The following is a 25,477-nucleotide window of genomic DNA, read 5'->3' as shown; positions in this document are numbered from 1 at the left end:
TGCAGAGTTCCTTTGATGAAGAGCGCCTGCTCGAAACGCGTCGGGACTTTAAGATGCAATGGGCACATCATAAACTTCCCCTGATCTTCACCTACCTTCCATGAGAGCTGCTCACCTAGGAGCAACCTCCTTTCTTTCACATATTAAGGCCTGCCCGGTTACAAGCTGCACCACCACTAATGCGGATCCGTAGCTGTTTACTTGAGCAGCGTGACATGGAACAGAAGGTGATTGTTAGCACTGGGGACAGTGGTGGCTTGTGATCCAGACCGTTTTTTACTTCTGCAAGCTATCAGCAGCCCACTGGGGCACTTAAAATGACTTGAAAGGACTTCCGAGTCCCAGAAAGCTTCCTGATGCGCTTACCTGACCTTGTTAGTAATTTAATTAAAAGGGAGGAACTGGAACCCTTCATGCTGGTGGTTATTTGCCGAGTTCCTTTGAAAAAGAGTGTCTGCTCGAAACATGTCAGGAATTTATGACACAATAGGCACATCCTAAACTTTCCCTGATATTCACCTACCTTCCATGAGTGTGCCTCACCTATCAGCAACCTCCTTTCTTTCACATATTGCGGCCTGTCCGATCGCTAGCTGCACCGCCTCTAATGCGGATCCATAGCTGTTTACTTGAGCAGCGTGACAAGGAACAGAAGTTGATTATTAGCACTGGGGCAATGGTGGCTTGTGATCCAGATCGTCTTTTACCTCTGCAAGCTACCGGCAGCCCACTGGGGTACTTGAAATGACTTGAAAGGACTTCCAGTCCCAGAATGCTTCCGGATGCGATCACCTGAGCTTGTTTGTAATTTAATTAAAGAGGAGGAACTGGAACCCTTCATGCTGGTGGTTATTTGCAGAGTTCCTTTGAAGAAGAGCGCCTGCTCGAAACGCGCTGGAACTTTAAGATGCAATGGGCACATCCTAAACTTCCCCTGATCTTCACCTACCTTCCATGAGTGCAGCTTACCTAGGGGCAACCTCCTTTCTATCACATATTGCAGCCTGCCCGGTCGCGAGCTGCACCGCCCCTAATGTGGATCCGTAGCTGTTTACTTGAGCAGGGTGACACAGAACAGAAGGTGATTGTTAGCACTGGGGGCAGTGGTGACTTGTCATCCAGATAGTTTTTTTACTTCTGCACTGATTTGAAAGGACTTCCAGTCCCAGAACGCTTCTTGATGCGCTCACCTGAGCTAGTTTGTAATTTAATAAAAAGGGGAGGAACTGGAACCCTTCAGGCTGGTGGGTATTTGCAGAGTTCCTTTCAAGAAGAGCACCTGCTCGGAACGCGTCGGGACTTTAAGACGCAATGGGCACATCTTAAACTTCCCCAGTTCTTCCCCTACCTTCCATGAGTGCGGCTCACCTAGGGGCAACACATATATATACATATATATATATATATATATTCACTGAAAAAACCATAGGTTATAGACCATATATAGTTAGGAATTAGCATTTAAAAAACCTTATTTTACTCACACAAAACCATTGAAATTCCATATATAGTTAGTTGCACTAACTATATATCGCGCACCCGCAATCCACTGCTGATCATGTCACATATTACATCATTCATGACATGGTCAGTGACATCACTGATGACATCACTGATGACATCTCAAATGACATCACTGATGACATCACTGATGACATCTCATTTGACATCATTCTTGTGCTAATACGATAAACCTCTTCAGACTCTAATATAACCTTAGATACACTCAGTGTATACAGACACTCACACACTGTCACTCATCCATGGAGTTACTCACACACCTAGTCAGTCATGCAAAGAAACAATCTCACCTCCATTTCCTTAACTATACAGTTATACACACCTTACTTATTCAAGCATATACTAACACATATTTACTCTCTTACACAATCCCTGATACAAGTTCACAATGATCCATACAGCCACTCACACATTCAGTGGCTCTCATGCACAGTTAATTATATATGCCAACTCTCACATGTACTGTGTTTTACATATGTACTTACTATGACATGTAGCATTGAGATATCCATTCACTCATCAATACACTCATGCACACAGTCAACTGCCCATGTAGCTGTTTCCACATGCACTCTTGAACTCATACACCTAGTGAATCAACTGCTGACACATCTATGCACAGAGTCACACACCTCCCAGCCACCCCCACACAAACTCAATCTCCCATACAAATACTTGGGCAACCAATCAATAACACATATAGCCTCTCGTATAGCTAATGATCAACACATGCAGCAGTTTACATCACAACAGACATACTGATGCACACATTCAGACTGTTTAGTCACTAACCCATGCATTTAGTACGACACATTTATTCACTCACTCACAGTCAGTCACGCACCTACTAAATCCTTCATCCAGACACTTATACATCCACTCATTCTTCAATATATCAAACATATTTAAACTTTACAGAAACACACAGTCACTGGATGATGTCATCAGTGATGTCATCAGTGATGTCATTTGAGATGTCATCAGTGATGTCATCAGTGATGTCATTTGAGATGTCATCAGTGATGTCATCAGTGATGTCATTTGAGATGTCATCAGTGATGTCATCAGTGATGTCACTGACCATGTCATGAATGATGTAATATGTGACATGATCAGCAGTGGATTGCGGGTGCGCGATATATAGTTAGTGCAACTAACTATATATGGAATTTCAATGGTTTTGTGTGAGTAAAATAAGGTTTTTTAAATGCTAATTCCTAACTATATATGGTCTATAACCTATGGTTTTTTTCAGTGAATTTTCAAGGTTTTGTAAATGCTAATTCCTAACTATATATGGTCTATAACCTATGGTTTTTTCAGTGAATTTCAATGGTTTTTTAATAGCAAATATCATAAGCTGTCGAATGTCAAGTACGTGGTAAGTGAAAACATTTTCGTGTTTATGCACACTGATCTGCTTTGAATGGTGCCCCCCCCCCTCATTTCTATTAGGAGTACTCTCTCTTTGCAGATAGTGAAAGGTAGTTAACGCAGGCCTTTGCCCCCATTGTAATCCGTCGTGCCTGCTTCTCTCTCCATTTGATTGATTGTTATCCAAGTATTTACTGTTTTAGAATTAGTTCTCTTTGGTTCATTCTCTATTTACAAACAAACACAGAGTCGCAATACTCTGTTTAGTCTTTGCAGATAACGAAAAATCGTGTAAAAAAAAAGAAAAGGAATCGAGCAAAATCAGTAGGCCACTAATGGGATTTCTTTTTGACCTCGCTAAAATAGAAACATTAGGAACAACCCCTCATGACAAATACAAAACTAGTGAGATGAACTGAACTCCACACAATGATGGCTGCAAAACAGCTCGGCTCCGCCACCCACCCCGCCCAAAATAACGATAAAGAACGGCTGCCATGATTGGTTGCGGAATGACCACGACGGAGCTACGAAATGGTGCTGCTCTCATGCTAACCCCAGCTTCAGTCTGAAACATCCAGAAACACTGTAGACTACCAATTCGATCAGTTCCGGTAGCGCCCCAATGTAACCCGGTAGAGAAGAACTAGCCCTCCCCTCTTTGACTGATGGTTCTTGTTGCCTGTCCCTTCTGTTGTCATTTAACAGAACTATTTAGCCTGCTGAAAGGGGTTGTGTTCCGACCGCTGGTTGGTGGAGACATTTTGACTATATTCTGTACCTGCGTTGTCGCGTAATGCGTCATATGACGCGCCGCGTTAGCGCATCCGGAAGTCATCCGGGGCGCGCAGCGCGTAACGTAAGCATAACAAGTCATGTGACTTGTTAATAAAACTTTTCATTGGTTCATTTTACTTTTCTTATTGTAATGATGAAAGGCTTGGTCATATGACCTAAAAATTACGCTTTTCATTACTTCCGAACATTATTTTTTCTTAAATATATGTTATAATGTTCCAGGCTAATGTACTTTCCCGGAAATTTTACAACTGTCCTGCAAGTAAAATATATTCTTTTTTCGAGAAAAAGAGCGTTTCTTCGTCCCATGACGGAGCCGTTGAGCAAAAGAGGGTCGACCTGCTGTCTTAGTCGCCGATAAGCCTGAATATGAGATTCTTATCGATCACTTTATGTTGCAGGAATAGAAAACACAACAGCCCTTGACCATTTATCTTTACTGCGTTCCTTCGTATTATACCTTTTACCCTTCATGTAATTGGTCTGCTTTATTTCACTTGCCTTTTAATGATTCTAAAACAGTCACTATTATTAAAAACTTTACCAATGTATATACTACTACCATGTTTTCTTTTAAAAACCTTTATTGTGAAAATTTCATTATACAAATACGAGCCTATAACCACGTGGGCCTGCCACAGAGCAAACTGTAATCGTATATGATGAATAGACATTTACACTGTAGAGGAACGTAACGGGCGAGCCATTAGGTTGCAAGAACTAAGGTGTCTAACAGTTACGGAATCGGTGGACGTACATTTTATAATTAAAATACGACAGGGCCAGTTACAATAAAATTATCTAGATATACATTTGCGGGCAAGTACCATGGGTGACGTTAATTCGAACTTTCAACAGTACAGTAATCAATAACACATCAGAACTTAATATCAATAGGGATGTCGAAATATTCAATCAATTCTCGTCCCCGCCCGCCATGTGCTTCAAAACTGCATACGTATCTCGTGATTTCAAGGTTCTGCAACCAGTACACAACAAGGAGTTACGAGTCCCATTTATTCCGGCGCCATTTTGGGCGAGGACGGGCAGGTCCAGGATATAGTCAAAATGTCTCTACCAACCATCGACTATGATGATGTTCATATGCTGTATTTATTAGAGTAACACTCATCTGTCCACATGAAATTAATTTGCCACAATCTAAACATGTCATTTTAATCTTTCCAAAGTTCTTCTAAATATTTGGGACCGTTTCCCTTGCCTCTGAAGCTCTCAGTGCCACTTCTTTGATGAATGTACTAGCAGGTCAGGGGTTCTCCTCCAAATCTCTCTTTTATGCAGCACTATAATTAATTGGTGCCACCTCTCCATATGACGATGCATGGTATAGTTACCACAACTATATTTTTTTTCGGTTCCTCTGGAGAGTTCATCGTGGCAGATGAAGCGTGTAACGTACCGGGCATTTACCTTTTTTTGCATGTACAGGAAAGGAAAAAAAAATCGAGCGTCCGAGTTCTAAGGTGTCCCAGGGCCATTTTAGTGGACCAGGCCCAAATCCAAAGAACAGGCCGCCATTTTGAGAGTCCTCTTGCAGCCGCCTGTCGCTGTAGCATCAAGAGCAGCCGAAACTCAGCTGAATGGCAACTGAAACGGTAAAGGGGCGCCCCACTACAGCAGACGAGCCTCCACCTAGGAAGGCCCATTCACGCCGGCTCCCCCCCCCTTCGGGCACCCCACGCCGTTATTCGGAGCAGTATTGTAGGATGGCCACACCAGTGCGGCAACTTGCTAGACATCACCTCGGTGGTAACCGAATCTCAACGCCTTGTGGTGTCTCCTATTCAGAAAACATTGTTATGCTGCCTTCGACCTATTCGCCGCAAGTGCGCACACAACTCAACTGCATAGCTTGCTAGACACCACCTCGGTGCCATCCGGATCTTGGAATGTCAGCACCTTTTGGTGTCTTCTCTTCAGAAAATATTATTGCGCTGCCTTTGGCCCCATTCGCACATCAGTCCGCTACTGACGCCATCTCACAGGCTAATGGGGCGCCCCACGCCGACTTTCAGCATTGTAGAATAACCACACCAGTACAGCAACTTGCTAGACATCACCTCGGTGCCATCCGGATCTCGGCGCCCCACTGCAGATGAAGTGCCTCTCAACTATGAAACCACCACGGTGACATCCGGATCTTGGCGCGTTGTGCTGCCTTCGGCCTATTCGCACATCGGTCTGCTACTGACGCCATCTCACAGGCTAATGGGGCGACCCACGCCGAGTTTCAGCATTGTAGGATGACCACACCAGTACAGCAACTTGCTAGACATCACCTCGGTGCCATCCGGATCTCGGCGCCCCACTGCAGATGAAGTGCCTCTCAACTATGAAACCACCACGGTGACATCCGGATCTTGGCGCGTTGTGCTGCCTTCGGCCTATTCGCACATCGGTCCGCTACTGACGCCATCTCACAGGCTAATGGGGCGACCCACGCCGAGTTTCAGCATTGTAGGATGACCACACCAGTACAGCAACTTGCTAGACATCACCTCAGTGCCATCCGAATCTTGGCATCTCAACGCCTAGTGGTATCTTCCATACAAAAAATATTGTTACGCTGCCTTTGGCCCCATTCGCACATCAGTCCGCAACTTAGACACCACCTCGGTGCCATCCGGATCTTGGAATGTCAGCACCTTTTGGTGTCTTCTCTTCAGAAAATATTATTGCGCTGCCTTTGGCCCCATTCGCACATCAGTCCGCTACTGACGCCATCTCACAGGCTAATGGGGCGCCCCACGCCGACTTTCAGCATTGTAGAATAACCACACCAGTACAGCAACTTGCTAGACATCACCTCGGTGCCATCCGGATCTCGGCGCCCCACTGCAGATGAAGTGCCTCTCAACTATGAAACCACCACGGTGACATCCAGATCTTGGCGCGTTGTGCTGCCTTCGGCCTATTCGCACATCGGTCCGCTACTGACGCCATCTCACAGGCTAATGGGGCGACCCACGCCGAGTTTCAGCATTGTAGGATGACCACACCAGTACAGCAACTTGCTAGACATCACCTCGGTGCCATCCGGATCTCGGCGCCCCACTGCAGATGAAGTGCCTCTCAACTATGAAACCACCACGGTGACATCCGGATCTTGGCGCGTTGTGCTGCCTTCGGCCTATTCGCACATCGGTCCGCTACTGACGCCATCTCACAGGCTAATGGGGCGACCCACGCCGAGTTTCAGCATTGTAGGATGACCACACCAGTACAGCAACTTGCTAGACATCACCTCAGTGCCATCCGAATCTTGGCATCTCAACGCCTAGTGGTATCTTCCATACAAAAAATATTGTTACGCTGCCTTTGGCCCCATTCGCACATCAGTCCGCAACTTAGACATCACCTCGGTGCCATCCGGATCTTGGCATCTCAGCGCCTTGTGGTGTCAGTCAGAAAATATTGTTGCGCTGCCTTTGGCCCCATTCGCACATCGGTCCGCTACTGACGCCATCTCACAGGCCAACGGGGCGCCCCTCGCCGACTTTCAACATTGTAGGATGGCCACAGAAGTGCGACAACTTACTAGACACCACCTCGGTGCCATCCGGATCTTGGCGCGTTGTGCTGCCTTCGGCCTATTCGCACATCGGTCCACTACTGACGCAAACTCACAGGCCAACGGGGCGCCCCACGCCGACTTTCAGCATTGTAGGATGGCCACACCAGTGCTGCAACTTGCTGGACACCACCTCGGTGCCATCCGGATCTTGGCGCGTTGTATTGCCTTCGGCCTATTCGCACATCAGTCCGCTACTGACGCCGCCTCACGTGCCAACTTATTTTCTCCGCATTTTATACCCTATGCCGCATAACAGGTCATGTGACTTGTTTATAAAACTTTTCATTGGTTCATTTTACTTTTGGTTTCCTAATGATGGAAGGCTTGATCATATGACCTAAAAACAACACTTTTCATTGGATGAAAACTTTTTTTTTCCCCCAAACGATGAAAGCCCCACCTTGTTTCTGGATGTTTCAGACTAAACTGGCGTCAGCATGAGAGCACCACCATCTCGTAGCTCCGTCGTGGTCATTCCGCGAGCAATCATGGCAGCCGCTCCCCACCAGAAGCCTGCAGGAGTCGGGGCCCCCAAAACTTTTGATGAATTCTCAAGGCGGAGGGGACGCTTTCGAGAATGGGGTCCAAGACCTAGCAGACAAGCGTCCGATTTCCAAGGTGTCCCAGGGCCATTTCAGTGGACCACGCCCAAAAAGGAAAGAGCCTGCCGCCATTTTGAGAGTCCTGTGGCAGCCGCCTATCGCTGCACCGCAAGAGTGGGCGCAACTCAGCTGAATGGCGGATTTTGACACAGTGGACCAAAAGCGGACGGAATGGCAACTGAAACGGTAAAGGGGCGCCCCACTAAAACAGATGAGACTCCACCTGGAGAGGCCCGTTCACGCCGCCTCCCCCGGGGCGCCCCACGCCGTTATTCGGAGCAGCATTGTAGGATACCAAAACCAGTGCGGCAACTTACTGGACATCACCTTGGTGCCATCGTTCTGCTGCCTTGGAACTATTCGCACAACAGTTTGCTACTGATGACCCACCCCCCGCGACGCCCCACGCAGTTATTTGCTGGGTGGCAACTTACTAGACATCACTTTCGTGTCATCTAGATTTCGGCGCGTTCTGCTGCCTTGGAACTATTCGCACAACAGTTTGCTACTGATGACCCACCCCCCGCCGGAAATCTGGACGTTGTGCTGCGTTGGGACTATTCGCACAGCCGACCGCTACTTCGTTGTTTTTCCCTAAAAATGTTTATATGTTATTACTATTTTTGTTTTCTTGTATATATTTATAAATTATTAAAGTTTTATAATCTTACTACTTTGTCGGAGTGCTATATATTTTTAATGTGACACATAATTGTAAAAACTTTGATGTACAAAGAGTCATCCCTGGAATCTTCCGCTTCACGCTCGGTCCCCTCCCCAATCACAATACAGGATGGTTTTCAGATAATAGCAACGCTTCTGCTGTGACGGATCTCATCGAGTGTGGGCCTTGATCTACTATAACTCCTTTGAAGAGGGGTGATTCTTTACAGCTGTGGCCATAAACTACATCTGCAGGGCTAGCTGATAGCCTAGGACCGGCCTGGACAATCGGACACAGAGGAAAAGGAGTGTCAGAGGGTGCGGTAGTGAATAGGGCGAAAGGGAGGTGTCGGGCGGGCACAGGGTGTGATTCTCAGGGAAGAGCAGCGCAGATGGGGGGAGGTTTATTACCCATGCATAAGACAGAGAGCGGGGGTGACCACTGCCTGGGTGAGATGCTTGCGAGGGTGGGGAGCCATGCTAAGGATCGACAGCGTGCACAGAGTGGGTCTGGTCAAGGCATCTAAAATGGCTGCCGTGCACGACAAAAGTGTGGCATTTGAAAAAAGACAAGATGGCGCAGACAATGTTTTTCAACACTTCCTGATTTCCTTCGAATCGAACGTTAACAGACGTTGGGGCATATTACCAAAGTTAAGCGATATTTATCCCTAACGATGCATTGCAAAGATTTTTTTACCGTCAGAAATTATCGCAGATAAACCTTGCTATTATCAAGGTTTATCGCAAATACGATAAAAAACGACCGCAATGCATTAATATCGCTGAAAACTCAGCGATATTCATGCATTACCGAGCTAATGCTCTTAGCCATGTTATCCACCTCCCATTGGATAACATGGCTAAGAACTGCTCAGGGCAGCTGTTACTTTTTGGAGATATTCGCGCTTATCTCGAATATTTCCAAAAGTTGATAATAGGAGATAGCGATGTTAGCGACTGTTTCCAGTCGCTAACATCTTGGCATGCCCACTTTGCATGTCATTAGTGATAAATATCACTCACATGCAAAGTGGGACCCAAGATGGTCGCTATCTCCTACTAGCCGTCGCTAACTGGTGTTAGCAACAGCTAGGTAATACAGATATAATTTTATCTCCGCGAAGCGGAGCGCTGTTACAGATATATATCTTGTTTTTGAACGTTAATTTCTCAAAATGCACTGAAGCACATATATTGAGACATAGCAAAGGCACATCGGGCTACCAGTCCCTAATATTTTACCAAGTTTCGTGCAAATCCATTCAGCCGTTCGATTATTATTATTATTATTTCTTTTTGCCCCGCGGGGCCCTTTTAAAACCTCCACATCAAACCTAGGGGGTCAGCGAGGATCTACTATGCCCCCTTATGGTCATTTGCCCCTTCGCTTTGGCCTCCTCTTGTCTCTCGATCCTACCGAGAGACAAGATGGCAGCCGCTACGTACTGTTTGGAATGTTTACAGACACCGGAGAGCCAATCAGCTTCGCTTCGCAAAGCTCCGTAACGCGAAAAGTACGCGAAGCGGTGCGCTGTTACAGATATATATCTTTTTTTTAACGTTAATTTCTCAAAATCCACTGGAGCACATATATTGAGACCTAGCAAAGGCACATCGGGCTACCAGTCCCTAATATTTTGCCAAGTTTCGTGCAAATCCATTCAGCCGTTCGATTATTATTATTTTGGGTTTTTTTTGCCCCGCGGGGCCCTTTTAAAACCTCCACATCAAACGTAGGGGGTCAGCGAGGATCTACTATTCCCCCTTATGGTCATTTGCCCCTTCGCTTTGGCCTCCTCTTGTCTCTCGATCCTACCGAGAGACAAGATGGCGGCCGCTACGGACTTTTTGGAATGTTGACAGACGCCAGAGAACCAATCAGCTTCGCTTCACAAAGCTCCGTTGCGCGAAAAGTACGCGTCCTGGGACGCTGCCCGGTCCGCTGTTACAGATATATATCTTTTTTTAAACGTTAATTTCTCAAAATCCACTGGAGCACATATATTGAGACCTACAAAAGGCACATCGGGCTACCAGTCCCTACAATTTTGCCAAGTTTCGTGCAAATCCATTCAGCCGTTCGGGCTAAAAGTGAGGCCAACCGCCCTATGGAAAACTCAATGTTAAAAACACGTTTTGGGACCCCCCTTTTTTCTCGGCCCCCCCTTGACGAACCCCCCCCAAATTTTCAAAGGCTGCTCAGAAACAAAATGTGCCATTTTCCTGAAAATTTCAGCCAATTCCGTCCACAAACGGCAAAGTTATTAGACATAGAATTTTCAAAAAACCCATAGAGAAAAAATCCTAACTATATATACCTACTGGCGACCGCCAGTAGGTAATATATATATATATATATATATATATATATATATATATCACTTCATTTCTTGTGTGCAATAAATCCGTTCTGGATTTGACCCGTGTGATCAAGACAAGATTCATTGTCGAAACGCGTAGCGTGTTAACTGGGCAAATAAATTATTGCTGAGTATTCCTGAGTGCGTCTCCTTGCTTGTAAGCAGAACTGTGGAAAATAATTGTTTTTCGGTCGGCGTGGTCCGCCGAACTTTGAGACGCCACCTGGCTGGGGAGAGAGGATCCCGGAAGGGCCGCGCTGTTGTTCTGAATATATATATATATATATATATATATATATATATATATATATATATATATATATATATATATATATATATATATATATATATATAGCAAAGTCACAATTCCGGTATTCGGCCAGTACCTGCTCGCGAGTGGGTCATCGTTAGGGTCCCGGCGGCCCAATTATCTGAAACAGATCTCCCATGCAAAGGAAACGTGCGACGACACTCAAGGAGTTGCTGTGCTTCAAAAAGTATTTTATTCGGCAGCAAAACAAACAACGCGTTTCACCTAACGGCTTGGTCACGTGACCAAGCCGTTAGGTGAAACGCGTTGTTTGTTTTGCTGCCGAATAAAATACTTTTTGAAGCACAGCAACTCCTTGAGTGTCGTCGCATGTTTCCTTTGCATGGGAGATCTATAAATATATATATATCCACATCCAATACCACGGCGAGTAGCGATGCTAATATAGGATCTACTACCAACACAAGACCAGTTGAAATATCGTCTGTATCGGTGTCAGGGGACAGTTCTCAATATGAGAGTGAGTCAGAAACGGAAACTAGACGACAACAAGCGGTGGGGTTTCGCAAACTCACTCCTGCTCAGGAGATGGCAATTGTACAGCAGGACCGAAAGGCAAGTCTTCGTTCTGCTGCGCAGGCAACCGCCAACAGCGCGACAACAGGAAACGCGCAGAGAGGCGCAAAAGCAACAAATGTCGCAAAGCAAGATTCCAGGCCAAAGAAACAGCGCTACAGAAAACAGTGGAATCAGCCACAATGAATGCAATCTCCTCTGGAATGTTGGTTGAGCAAGAGGCTTATGATAACAAAGCAGTTATAAATTTATCGGACATAGTTCTGACTACAAAGGAAACCTCCCTTTTATCATTGGGTTTGTCTTACAGCCCCAAAGGTAACTTTGATTACGCGACAACTAAAATTGACATATTTAAGTTTGTGCGTAAACTTAAATTACGTAAATATTTCGCTGCCCGGGGTGGTTCAACTTATAACTCGGCACATCCTTTACATTCTATGTCAGCGACTGCATCTGCACACAATGCATCTGGTGATGTCGGTGATAGTAGCGTAACTGGAGCAGCACTAACACAAGAACTATTTGAGCTCCAGTATGAGGAACTATGTCCCATCACAGAGAGTCAAACTGCACTGGGTGGTGAACCTCTACCCAAAGCCTGTCCGACCAACTTCAAAAGTAAATCGAAGTTCTGTCCCCTGATGCTTAAAGACAATGTTGATATTTTTCATGATCGGGTTACCTCAGAATTGAAGGAGCTACAGATTAGAACTGCCAATTCGATCAGACGTTATACATACAGAGACAAAGAATACCACACCTTAATCAGAAAATTGAGAGAGAACAGGAACTTGGTAATCAGGCAATCTGATAAAGGGGGCAACGTGGTGCTGTGGCCACGGAAAATGTACTTAGAGGAAGCCCACAAACAACTAAATGACAAGGATTGTTATAGGCGTATTTCTACACAGGATGCTATGAACACAAGAAATACTGTCTATTTGAAATTGTCTGCGTGGAGAAGTAAGGGCCTTGTCACGATGGAGGAATACAAATTCCTTAAAAAGGACTATCCTGTGATGCCTGTTATCTATTTTATCCCGAAAGTGCACAAAAATTTGACCCAACCCCCCGGCAGGCCTATCATATCAGCGTGCAACAGCCTGTTAGAGAATATGAGTAGGTACATTGATTTTTTCTTACAGGATTTTGTGAGAAACCTACCATCGTTCATCTTGGACACCAGTGATTTGCTGAGGAAACTTAACGATTTTGTATGGAATGCCAATTATGTTTTAGTATCCATGGATGTAACTTCTTTGTATACAAGCATAATCCACGCAGATGGCTTGAAGGCCATACAACATTTCCTCGACAAGAGAGATACTGGTTTTCATGAGCACTCTAAAATGTTACTTGATATGATTACGACTTGCCTTGAGAATAACATATTCCTGTTCGCTAATCAACTTTTCTTGCAGACCCGGGGAGTGGCAATGGGGGCCTGCTTCTCTCCCAGTTACGCCTGTCTACATATGGGGTACTGGGAGGAGCAGGTCCTGATGAAACAACATGCCGCCACTATGAACACCAAGGTCAAACTTTGGCTTAGATATATAGACGATCTATTATTTGTGTGGGATGGTGCTGAAGATGAGGCTGTTGAGTTTATAGAAGCACTAAACGTCAACAATTCCAACATTCATTTCACTAGCACCCTTAGCAGATCGTCTGTTGTCTTTTTAGATGTGGAGGTCTTTGTATATGCAGGCAAGTTACAGACTAAACTCCATCGTAAGCCCACAGCAGGGAACACACTGCTGCATGCAGATAGTCAACATCCTGCCCATCTGATTCGTAGCATCCCTTATGGGGAGATGCTTCGGATTCGGAGGATTTGCAGTAATGATCATGATGGCACAATCCCTGTGTAAAGTGCGATTCATGGAACGTGGCTATAGACCAGAAGTCATAGATAATGCTGTTGTGAGGGCGAACAAAATTGATAGAAGCACACTCCTGGGCTCAGGAAGTGTTCGACCCGAGATTCCCACTAGGGCAGGCGAGGAGACCAGACTAATTATGACATACAATAGTCAACACAAAAGTATTCATAAAATAGTCAAAGACAATTGGTTCCTAGTCTCCAGTGATCCTATCATCGGTTCGCTCATGGGTAAACAACCCAGTATTACCTATCGAAAGGCCCGGGCCATGCAGGATAGTCTTGTATCTAGCAGCCCTGAAGTAGCAGCACCTTCTTGGCTGGGTGGAAGTAAAGGGTTTTTGAGGTGCTCTGTATGCAAAGCATGCAAACAAGGCATAAGCAAAACAGAGGTCATTACTCCTCTTTCCCCTACCCCTATCAAAATCAAACAGAAATTAAACTGCAAATCTGAGTTTGCAGTTTATGTCCTGGAGTGCCCATGCGGGTTAAGGTATGTGGGAAGTACCCGACCGCAAGTGCATAAGCGAATATTACAACATCTGCGAGCTATCACCCACGCAGATGTGACATATCCTGTAGCCAGGCATTTTGATAGTAACCATGGAAAGAATGCTTCCCTACTCTAGTACTTTGTAATAGATTGTGTTCCTCCCCAGAGGAGAGGTGGTGATAGGGAGTCTCTATTGCGAAAATTGGAGACCCGCTATATTATACTCTTAGATACTAAGGCACCGCATGGTCTCAACATTGGGGAGGACTGCCACACCTATCTCTAAGTACTTCTGCCTCTACTGTATGCAATGCATTACTTCGCTCAGCTAAACCCTGTACCTGTACTGTTGTTAGTTACTCACAGTATTGAAATGTAACTCATGATATTCTATTTTAATGGAAAATATGTCCCTGTAACTCTCCATGACCATTTTTAATTCACTAGCAATTTGATATTGTTATCACAATTTTGGGAGCACTTTATATTGCCATCACTATGAATATACAAACTGTTGAATTTTGCACATACACATCAATTACAACTGGCCCTTAAAATAGTAGCCCACTTGGGCTCGATTTGAAGCAACTAGGACCTCATGACAACGCAGTCTTAATATTGTAATATGATTTGTATTGATTTTGGTAGTTTCAAAGGTTATATTTTATTGTATATAACTATTTAAGTGGCTTTTAACTTTTATAGCATTTTAAAAGTTGTATGTAATCGTTGCAATGTAGGTTTTATTATCTATAGGTCTAGTTGTTACAACTAGCACAGTCTGGTCAAAAAATTAATTTTTTACACACTTACCAGCTGCGACTATGATTAATTATCATTGATTTGTGAACTTGTGCAATTCAGACATTTATGTCGAAATATGAAATGTGTTGTAAAAATATGGAAACTACAGTAGTATGTCTTCTCTGTCTATTACATGTGATGGCACTGCTTGCACTTTAAAAGGGTGATCAGCCCTCTTGACGCTTGTCATGTGATCAAGGCTATCTCTAGCCGAAACGCGTCATGGCGGACTGGTGCTGGGCTAAAACTCAATAAAAAGATTTGCACCTTCTTCGGGTCTCGCTGTTCCTGTTTGCTGCCTGACAGTTTTGCTGTTTGTCTATTGCGTAGCAGGAGCTTCACGTACCTCATATATATATATATATATATATATATGTATATATATATATATATATATATATATATATTTCCTCCCAAATGCCCTGAGCTTTACAGAGGTCACACAATGCAGCTCCTACCATCCGGTCTACAAGCGAGGCTGCTTGCAGTTTTTTGCATCCATTTCATTTTAAGGATTCCCCATTTCATTTTAAGGATTACCCGACGCGTTTCGAGGCCAACGCCTCTTCTTCATGGGCTGTTCCACAGTGAAAATGACTGACTCCCCAGTGTTGTCTCTTATTGGTTGCTTTATTGAGAACACCACCCACTTTGGGCGTTACACACAAGAGTTGCACAATAGCATGCTGGTTCACGTAGTCTCTGAGGTGAGTCGAAAACTTCATTGTCTCTGTGAAGTTTGTTAAAAAGCTTGTTTTAGTCCTTGAGTAGGTTTGGTTGCCAAACTGCAGGCTTCGTTTTGCCATGGGGCTGCATGCTTACACGGAGAGAAAAAGTTCCTTTCCAAGCCTTCCCTTTCAATTGTGGGGAATGGTGCTCCTCTGCCACGGCCAAGGCTGCCGTGTATTTAACATTTCCTCCCAAATGCCCTGAGCTTTACAGAGGTCACACGATGCAGCTCCTACCATCCGGTCTACAAGCGAGGCTGCTTGCAGTTTTTTGCATCCATTTCATTTTAAGGATTCCCCATTTCATTTTAAGGATTACCCAACGCGTTCCGAGGCCAACGCCTCTTCTTCATGGGCTGTTCCACAGTGAAAATGACTGACTCACCAGTGTTGTCTCTTATTGGTTGCTTTATTGAGAACACCACCCACTTTGGGCGTTACACACAAGAGTTGCACAATAGCATGCTGGTTCACGTAGTCTCTGAGGTGAGTCGAAAAATTCATTGTCTCTGGTAAGTTTGTTAAAAAGCTTGTTTTAGTCCTTGAGTAGGTTTGGTTGCCAAACTGCAGGCTTCGTTTTGCCATGGGGCTGCATGCTTACACGGAGAGAAAAGGTTCCTTTCCAAGCCTTCCCTTTCAATTGTGGGGAATGGTGCTCCTCTGCCACGGCCAAGGCTGCCATGTATTTAACATTTCCTCCCAAATGCCCTGAGCTTTACAGAGGTCACACGATGCAGCTCCTACCATCCGGTCTACAAGCGAGGCTGCTTGCAGTTTTTTGCATCCATTTCATTTTAAGGATTCCCCATTTCATTTTAAGGATTACCCGACGCGTTTCGAGGCCAACGCCTCTTCTTCATGGGCTGTTCCACAGTGAAAATGACTGACTCACCAGTGTTGTCTCTTATTGGTTGCTTTATTGAGAACACCACCCACTTTGGGCGTTACACACAAGAGTTGCACAATAGCATGCTGGTTCACGTAGTCTCTGAGGTGAGTCGAAAAATTCATTGTCTCTGTGAAGTTTGTTAAAAAGCTTGTTTTAGTCCTTGAGTAGGTTTGGTTGCCAAACTGCAGGCTTCGTTTTGCCATGGGGCTGCATGCTTACACGGAGAGAAAAAGTTCCTTTCCAAGCCTTCCCTTTCAATTGTGGGGAATGGTGCTCCTCTGCCATGGCCAAGGCTGCCGTGTATTTAACATTTCCTCCCAAATGCCCTGAGCTTTACAGAGGTCACACGATGCAGCTCCTACCATCCGGTCTACAAGTGAGGCTGCTTGCAGTTTTTTGCATCCATTTCATTTTAAGGATTCCCCATTTCATTTTAAGGATTACCCGACACGTTTCGAGGCCAACAAACGATGATGTAATATGTGATGTCATCAGTAGTGCATTGCGGGGGCCCGAGTTATAGTTAGCTCAACTAACTATAACAGCGAATTTCAAAGGTTTTGTATGAGTGAAATGTCCAACTAACTATAACATTAATGAAACCTATGCTTTGTTTCCATGAATTTCTAGGGTTTTTTAAATGCTAATTTCTAACTATAACGTCCCTGAAACCTATGTTTGTTCAGTAAATTTCAAAGGTTTTTTAAATCAAAATTTCTAACTATAACGTCCCTGAAACCTATGTTTTTTTTGTGAATTTCAAAGGTTTTTTAAATGCTAATTTCTTATTATTTTCTTTTTTAAACCTATAGTTTTTTCAGTGATTTTAAATTATCACTTCATTCTCAACCTAGTGAAAACAGCAGATATCTCCAGTTTTCCAGCAATAGCTTCCACCAAAATAATTTCGCCACAAATGAGAGCAACAACTAATGGAAATAATATGCAGAGTAGACGTTCCCGTGCAAAAATAACACAACAGCACCACTTCTCGATATTTTCAACAAGCAGCCAAATCTGGGATGCGTTCCAAAAACAGGCAATAAGCGTGTTTGCAGTAGGAATCCTACATTTGCCTTTTACTGGTGTAAACCAGGACGACTACCTACAATGTGAAAGGGAGCCCAGCCCAGAATCACATCTGAACTTAAAACCAACATATGTCTTAGAGTTACTGATCACGCAGCTCAGACATCCATGAAGGCCACAGCACCCACTGCCACCAGCCTGAGGACATCCCCCCCAGGCCACCCCCCTCCATACTACCACCGAGACAGCGCAGAACAGGACAGCGGACCTTCCAAAAATGGCATGGTCCCTCAACCACACAATACTTGAATGTTGGCAGATATAGCAAGCAAGTATGTGTGAAGGGCGCAACTCACCCATCAATAATAATAATGCACACAATAGCAAGTGTAGTGGTGATGTGCTGGACAGACCTCACTTTGCAGAGCACAAACCTCTCCATGTGTACATATACTGCTGGTGCTTGTAGTGTTGTGGACTATAGACGCAACCATGTTACCTCAAGCAGTGGGGAAGATCTCGGTCATGTAGCTGTGTTGTACCCCCCTGGAAGCAGAGCGCAGTGGGCTGGTCCAACGTACGCCACTCCAGCGTAGGAGTACGAATAAATAAGCAGGGCTCTGGGGGTGGTTCACTTGTGAACTGTGAAGTTCAACGAGTCTGCCAGAGTGGCGGGCCTCACCCTGCCACATTGTTGCCGCCATGACCGCGGGCCTCCTTGACACAGGCCCCCTGCAAACCCAGCTGCACAGCATCTCAGACTTATGTCTGTACAGATTACTGCCTTGGATCTACTCTGCGGACAGCAAGCCTCACAATTCAGATGGTGTAGTGATTGCAGATGAAGCAGTCCAGTACGCAAGATACATTGCTCCCAGTGCGGCCCTCTCGGACCAAGCATAATCGCAGGGTGCACACACGCTGAGTGCTTCAGGTGCCACTAACTCAGTGCACCACTTATCACTGCTGGTTGCATGCACACTGAATTGCCAATACTGTGCTGCTCTACTCAACGGCACATGGATGTGCGCCCTTGCTCACCGCTGCCTCCTATCTACACTGCGGTTATCAGGGCTCACAAATAAAATTACATTTTCAGTCAGTAATTACAGAGTGGAGTAGACAACTAACTATAACATCCCTCAAACCTACACAATATCCTTTTAGTATCCTTGCTTCAAGAACTTTTTTGATATCAATTATAGCATCATCACAGGGTGTGCACACGCTGAGTGCTTCATTTGCCACTAACTCAGTGTACCACAAGTCATCGCCATGTGGCCTTTTTAAGGCAGAATTTAAGACATTGGTCTGAGTGCGCCCCCCACATATCATCGCAGAGTGCGTACACAGTAAGCACCAAAGGAACTACTAACTCAGTGCACCAGTTGGTACCTGTGGTCGTTCTTATGAAGTGAAAAATGTCTCTCCAATTGAAAAGGAAAAGATAGTTCCTAGAAATGTTGACCAAGTAATAGCTGAAGAACTTCAAGGGAGACGTACCCAAACTCCAGTGTTTACATGGGATTGTAGTAGTATTTGTAGTATACGTCAACAATCTATTGATATTTTACTAAATTTCCTAAGACAATAAAGAAAAAAACTGTGAAACAGAATATTAAGACATTACAAGAACTAGATCCTTCCAAAGTGAGAAAAATACAGGGTTGCAAGGTCATTCTCTGCCTTGTCTTTCTAGGAAAGTGTGTCAAAGTCGTTTTCATCATTTAACAATGTTAGCAGTACATCATTCCGAAATGCGAAAGTTAGTTAGAAGATTATACTATGTGAAAACTCCTGCATTATGTCTATATGTTATTAATACTGCTCTTTTGCATGGTTCAGTATTGGATGTAAAACAAATTTGTGATTAAATAGAATTACGTTTCTTTGCTAGTCAAGAGAAGAGTACAGAAAATAACAGTTTGATAAGCGTGCGTGTTGAAGAAGACATTGAACATAATACTGATGTGAAGTTTGAAAAGAAATAACAAAGTTTAAAGTAGTTTCTGGTGAAAATCCCAACTATGTATGTATTTGTTCTCGACGTACTCATCATAAAATTCAAACTAGGAATGTAGATGTGTTTTTAAAAATTGAAAAGGAAAACAATGACACATAGAAAGAATTTGCTGCTTATCTGTTTGTGGAAACTAGTTTTAAATTACGTACTGTACAATGTATTTGTAAATAGTGATACAATAAATTAGAACAAAACAAAATGTCAGCTAGAGCCGTCCATAATGACTTAGAAATAGTTGCTATACCTTTTAAACTTACAGATTTAAATACATATAAGGCCATTCTTATACAATCTCGGCACCCTTTTCAGGTTATAATTTGTATGCAGCCTAAAACAGGTAAGCTGCTTTTAAATGATCTATAAAGAGGTTTAAAAGGAAGAGTAGTGTATTTACCTTTAGATTCAAAGAAAAATGTTGAAACTGTTAGTGTAGAAAGAGATGATACTGAACCTGTAGCTATTCTTGTTAATGGTGTACCGACAAAGAGTCGGAAAATATGGCAAGAGTTAGTACATGTCAAGAAAGTCCAAAAGGCCACATTATATCTGGTGCAAAACAATATTTACTATAAATTGTAAATGTAGAATAAGAAGAAATGCCTTTACAAGATGAAACACATATTTCAAGAAGACAATTCAAGAAAAGAAAAAATTTATGAACATTATACTATACATCCTCTACATTCAAAAGAACTGATAGGAGATACTAATGAGCTGTTCCAGATGAAAAAGCAAAACAAACTCCCATGAGTGTGTGGGACACAAGTTTGGAAGCTTGTTGTTTTGCACAGCTGTTCTCTAATGGAAAAGGTAGACGATATGATGAACGACCAGTTCAAATTCTAGCTTCAGAATACCATACTATACAACTGTACTCAGAACAACCAAGATTTCCTCAGTGTATTCCATAAATATTTCATCTTTTGTTCCATACACCTACACTGCGGTCAGCACAGCTCACAATTTAAATTGAAACATCATTTATTTATTAGAGAGAATTGTACTCTATGTCCTTGAACTTTGTCAAGGGGAAGTGACTAAAAACATTCCTCGATGTCTGTGCTGACTACTGCCTTCGATGTACACTACAGAGAGCAAGGCTCACAATTTACATCGAGTTGCGATTGTGTGGCTCGCCTGCACCACGCATCATCGCTGGCTGCTCAGACGCTAAATGCTTCTGATGCTCTTATCTCAGTGCAGCACAACTCATGCACCCTTTCTGACACAATATTTTGTGTATAATTTCATATCTGCTGTCCTACCTCAGTGTATCACAAGTCAAGAACCCTTTACGATAAAATCTTTTTCTGTATGATTTCATATCTGGTACTCAAATCATTGACCCTTCGTGACTGAATCTCTGTGTCTCATCCAATGATTACTGTTGTACTTGTTGCCAGCAACAACCAATCCCGAACCGTTGGCTTACAATCACCCCACACGCATCCACCGCAGACGTCACTGGTCATGTGACTCTGGTAATAAAAAGGAGTCGAGTGCACGTGCCCGTACCCAGTTCTACTATCTATCTGTGTCTGTGTGTTCATTATGTATGCAACATGCTGCCCCTGGATCCTACCATATTACATAGTGATTTGGATAGCGTATGCAACCAGCTTACCTTTGACAACGGGGGAAAACTTTAGTTATGTAACTTTGTCTCGGTCATTGTACAAGTACGTACGTAGGGACTGCATCATTAGAGTACTGCAAGCAGAATGTATAGTGAATTTATAAGTGCGCGGGGATTGGCGGAGTGATTGTATAAGTACATATGTTGGCACAGCCTATCTCCGACAACAAGCTTGTCGATAATTGGCTGCCCTCCATGTGCCAAAAACTGAAACTTCAACTTTCCATTTCGCTGTATTGCTACAGCTGCAACACTCCACTGAATGTGCAATTAACATTCATATCCACACAGATGTCTTATGTCCACCATCCTTCTTGTGTGGAACTATGGATGAATATAGGGTCCCGGTGGTCCAGCCACTTGATGTTTTTTGTGCTCTGCTGCACTGCAGTGTAAGCCTGAGCCCAATAGCAAGGGCCTACCACCACATGCATGGCCTCACTTCTCACTGAGTTAATAGCACCGCAAGCACTGAGCAGGTGTACAACCTGCGATGATGATAGATGCACTAGTATGTCTTCTGCCATGGCGATATCAAGACTCAGTACCAAATATGAGACCTGTTAGCTTGCAGAATGGAGCTGCATGAGGTGGAGGATGCCCTGACCGTGAAAAGGTGAGCAGTGAGGCCTTGGTGCACAGCGTTGGGCAGATACCTCTGTGCGGCGGGAGTAGATGGGGTACAGCAGCCTGAATGCAGAAAGATGGCAGAGTGATTTAGGAGTATGTACTCGTATATACTCTGCCACAGCATCGGATTGGTAACGCGGGCACTGGTGCAATGCCTGAGGGGCCGGTGGAGAGTTCCAACTGTGGGCTGCTTTTTGGAGCAGTCTGGGGAGCAGTCTGGGGGGCATATTTGGGCAGTGCCGCTTTTCTTTGCATACAGCCAGCATCCCAGTGTGTGCCTGAATGGCCTTTCTGGAAGCAGATGGGCGTCGTTACTTCATATTTAGCAACAGGCAGAGATGTCACTCCCTTTCGCTTGCTGGGCCGGCCCACTAATGTATGCATACCTAGTAGGGCAGAGGTGGCCTCACTTCTTTTTAAGTCACCAGTGTAAACAAATCTGTGCATTTTTCTGTATCTCCCGCACCCCCCTTTTTTAAATATAATTTCGCCAAAGCAGTGTTTTGAGGAAAGGCAATATGCATATGCTCTCCATTACTAATTCTGTACAATCTTTCAGATGTGGGAGCTTGAGACATCCACTAGGTCACGGCACATGGTTGGAGACAGAGCGGTGGCGTAAAGGTAAGCTGTGACGGTTTTGTACACAGTGTGGGCACTCAGTGTCCCGCCTCATCTCTTCCTTTCTCTCCCTCACACTTGCTCTCTCTCTGTTTCTCTCTCTCACTCTTCCTCTGTTTCTCTGTTCCTCTTTCTCACACTCTTTCCCTCTTTCTCTCTCTCTTCCTCTCTCTCACTGTTCCTCTCTCTCTTCGCCTGTCCCACCATTTCTCTCTGTCTTCCTCTCACTTTCTTTTTCTCTCACTCTCACTGTTTCTCTATTTCTCTCTGTGTTCTGCTCAGTTTTCTTTCTCTCTCTCTTCCTCTCTCCTTTGATGGACACATGACACACACTCTTATCTTGTTTTTTATCTAACAGGCTGTGAATCACGAATCAACGTTCACCCCCCAACACCACCAGAGTTGAACGTGCAAAAAATATGTGATGATGTATGGCCACCCTAAACAGATTACAAAGTTGCTTCGGCACATGGTGGACCCTCTTACACACACGCCAGTGGCAGAAGGTGAGCAGAGAGACTTCTTTCTGCAGCAGCGAGCAGTCACCTCTGGGCGGTGGGAGTGGATAGTGTGCAGCGGTCTGGGCGCACAAGAGCGCACAGACACCTCCGAGCAGTGGGAGTGGATTGGGTGCACCAGCCTCATTGCGCATTGGCGAAACAGAGAATTACGTGTGTTCAGTTGTATGTACTCTACAATTACTAATTCTATACTATCTTTCAGATCACTAAACTTGAGGGATGCACTATCTCCCAGCACGTGGTTGGAGACACACCGGTGGCAAAAAGGTGAGCTGCGAAGATTTTTTCTAGTGTCAACACTCCCTTTCCATCTCTTCCTTTCTCTCTCTCACACTTTCTCTTTTTCTCAGTCTCTTACTCTCTCTCATTCTTTCTTTCTCTTTTCCTCTCTCACTCTTTCTCCCTCCCTCTCTCACTCTTTCTCTCTCTCACCCTTTATCTCTCTCTCTTCATCTCTCACACTGTTTCTCCCTTTCTATCTTCCTTGTATATTACTCTTTCTCTCTTTTTCCCCCCACTCTTTCTCCTCTTCTCTCTTTCTCTTTTTGTCTGTCTTCCTCTCTCTCAATCTTTCTCTCTTCTTCTATCATTCTTTCTCTCTCTCTCTTCCTCTCTCTCACACTGTTTCTCTCTTTCTCTCTTCCTTGAAACAGATAATTACGCGTGTGCAGTTGTATGTACTCTGCAATAACTAAATCTATACTATCTTTCAGATCATTAAACTTGACGGTGCACTATGTCCCGGCACATGGTTGGAGACACACCAGTGGCACAAAGATGAGCTGCAAAGATTTTCTCCAGTGTGAACACTCCTTCTCCTTCTCTTTCTTTCTCTCTCTCACACTTTCTCTCTTTCTGTCTCGTCCTCTCTCTATCATGCTTTCTTTCTCTCTTCCTCTCTCGCACTCTTTCACTTTCTCTCTCTCTTCCTCTCTTTCTCTTCTCTCTCACACTGTTTCTCTCTTTATCTCTCTCTCTTCCTCTCTCTCTCACACTGTTTCTCTCGGTGTCTTCCTCTCTGTCTCACTCTTTCTCTCTTTGTCTGGCTTCTTCTCTCTCACTCTTTCTCTCTTCCTCTCTCACTCTTTCTCTATCTCTCTCACTCTTTCTCTATCTCTCCCACTCTTTCTCTCTCTTCCTCTCTCACACTGATTCTCTCTTTCTTTCTTCCTCGTATCTCACTCTCTCTCTCTCAGTCTTTCTCTGTCTTCCTCTCTCTCACACTATTTCTCTCTTCCTTGTAGCTCACTCTTTCTCTCTTCCTCTCTCTCACTCTCTCTCTCTTCCTCTCTCTCACTCTTTCTCTCCATCTTCCTCTCTCTCACACTGTTTCTCGTTCTCTCTTCCTTGTATCTCACTCGTTCTTTCTTTCTCTCTCTTTCTGTCCTCCTCTCTCTCTCACTCTTTCTCTCTTCCTCTCGCTCTCTTCCTCTCTTTCAATCTTTCTCTCTCTCTCCTTAGCTGGATGCATGACACACCATCTTATATTTCTTTTTGTCTTGCAGGCTATGAATCACAAATGATGACACGCCACGGCTGTACATATTTTTATTTCTTATTTTATTTTTATAAAATGTTTTATATGTTAATCTGTACATGACTAAGATTCTTATTTGTCCAACCACACAAGCATCTTTTTATTAATGGTTTGCAGAGGGACACTTCCAGGCCCAAGAACGTTGTTGGGGGTATGCTGGTGATGAGGGAAGAGGGTCCGTTACCTGCTAATGTAGGGAGATGCAGCGTGAAAGGGGTATCTCTCACAAAAAGAGCTCCGGTATGTTTTCAGAAATGTCTCGGAGAGATGCCAGCTGATGGACTGAATCACAAAATAGATTTTCAATGCTCATATAGTGTGACTTATGAACAGTTTGCACCCACACTAGCAGAGGGACAACTGCGGCCCGTCCTGTCGACTCACTGAGGCAGAACTACGAGCCGTTTGCTCCCAAAGGAACAGCAGCGTAGTAGCTCACAGAGGTAGATCCAGAGCAGCGTACTAGCTCGCAAATGTAGAGAGATGCAAGCCGACGGACTTCTAAAGGCTTAGCTGCGAAGTGGTGATGTTGGGCACAGGGAGCGTGAAAGAGTTATCTTCCTACTGGTGTCCTAGAGTGGAAGTTGTGCTGCCTGGTGCTCACCTGTTTCTCCTTTATTGTTAATAAATCTTAAACCTTCACTGCGTCCAAATCATCATTACACAGAGCTCCGCTACATGAAATTGCCCGGAACCTTTCTTTTCTATTTTCACTCGATGCGAGGCACAAGATGGCTGCTAACACTTCCTGGTTTGAAGTGTTAGCAGCAAATCAGAGGCAATCTCATGCTCGGAGTTAGGCACCAACCATATATATATATTTTTTCTCTTTAATATCTCTAAACACTACTGAACGGATGTACACAATTTCTACAAAAGTGCACTTTCTGGACCATGACCTTTCTACCTGCCAAA

This window comes from Lissotriton helveticus, chromosome 9 (assembly GCF_964261635.1).
Source record: "Lissotriton helveticus chromosome 9, aLisHel1.1, whole genome shotgun sequence".
In the NCBI taxonomy this organism is placed as follows: Eukaryota; Metazoa; Chordata; class Amphibia; order Caudata; family Salamandridae; genus Lissotriton; species Lissotriton helveticus.
Note: the sequence above shows the minus strand (reverse complement) of the source record.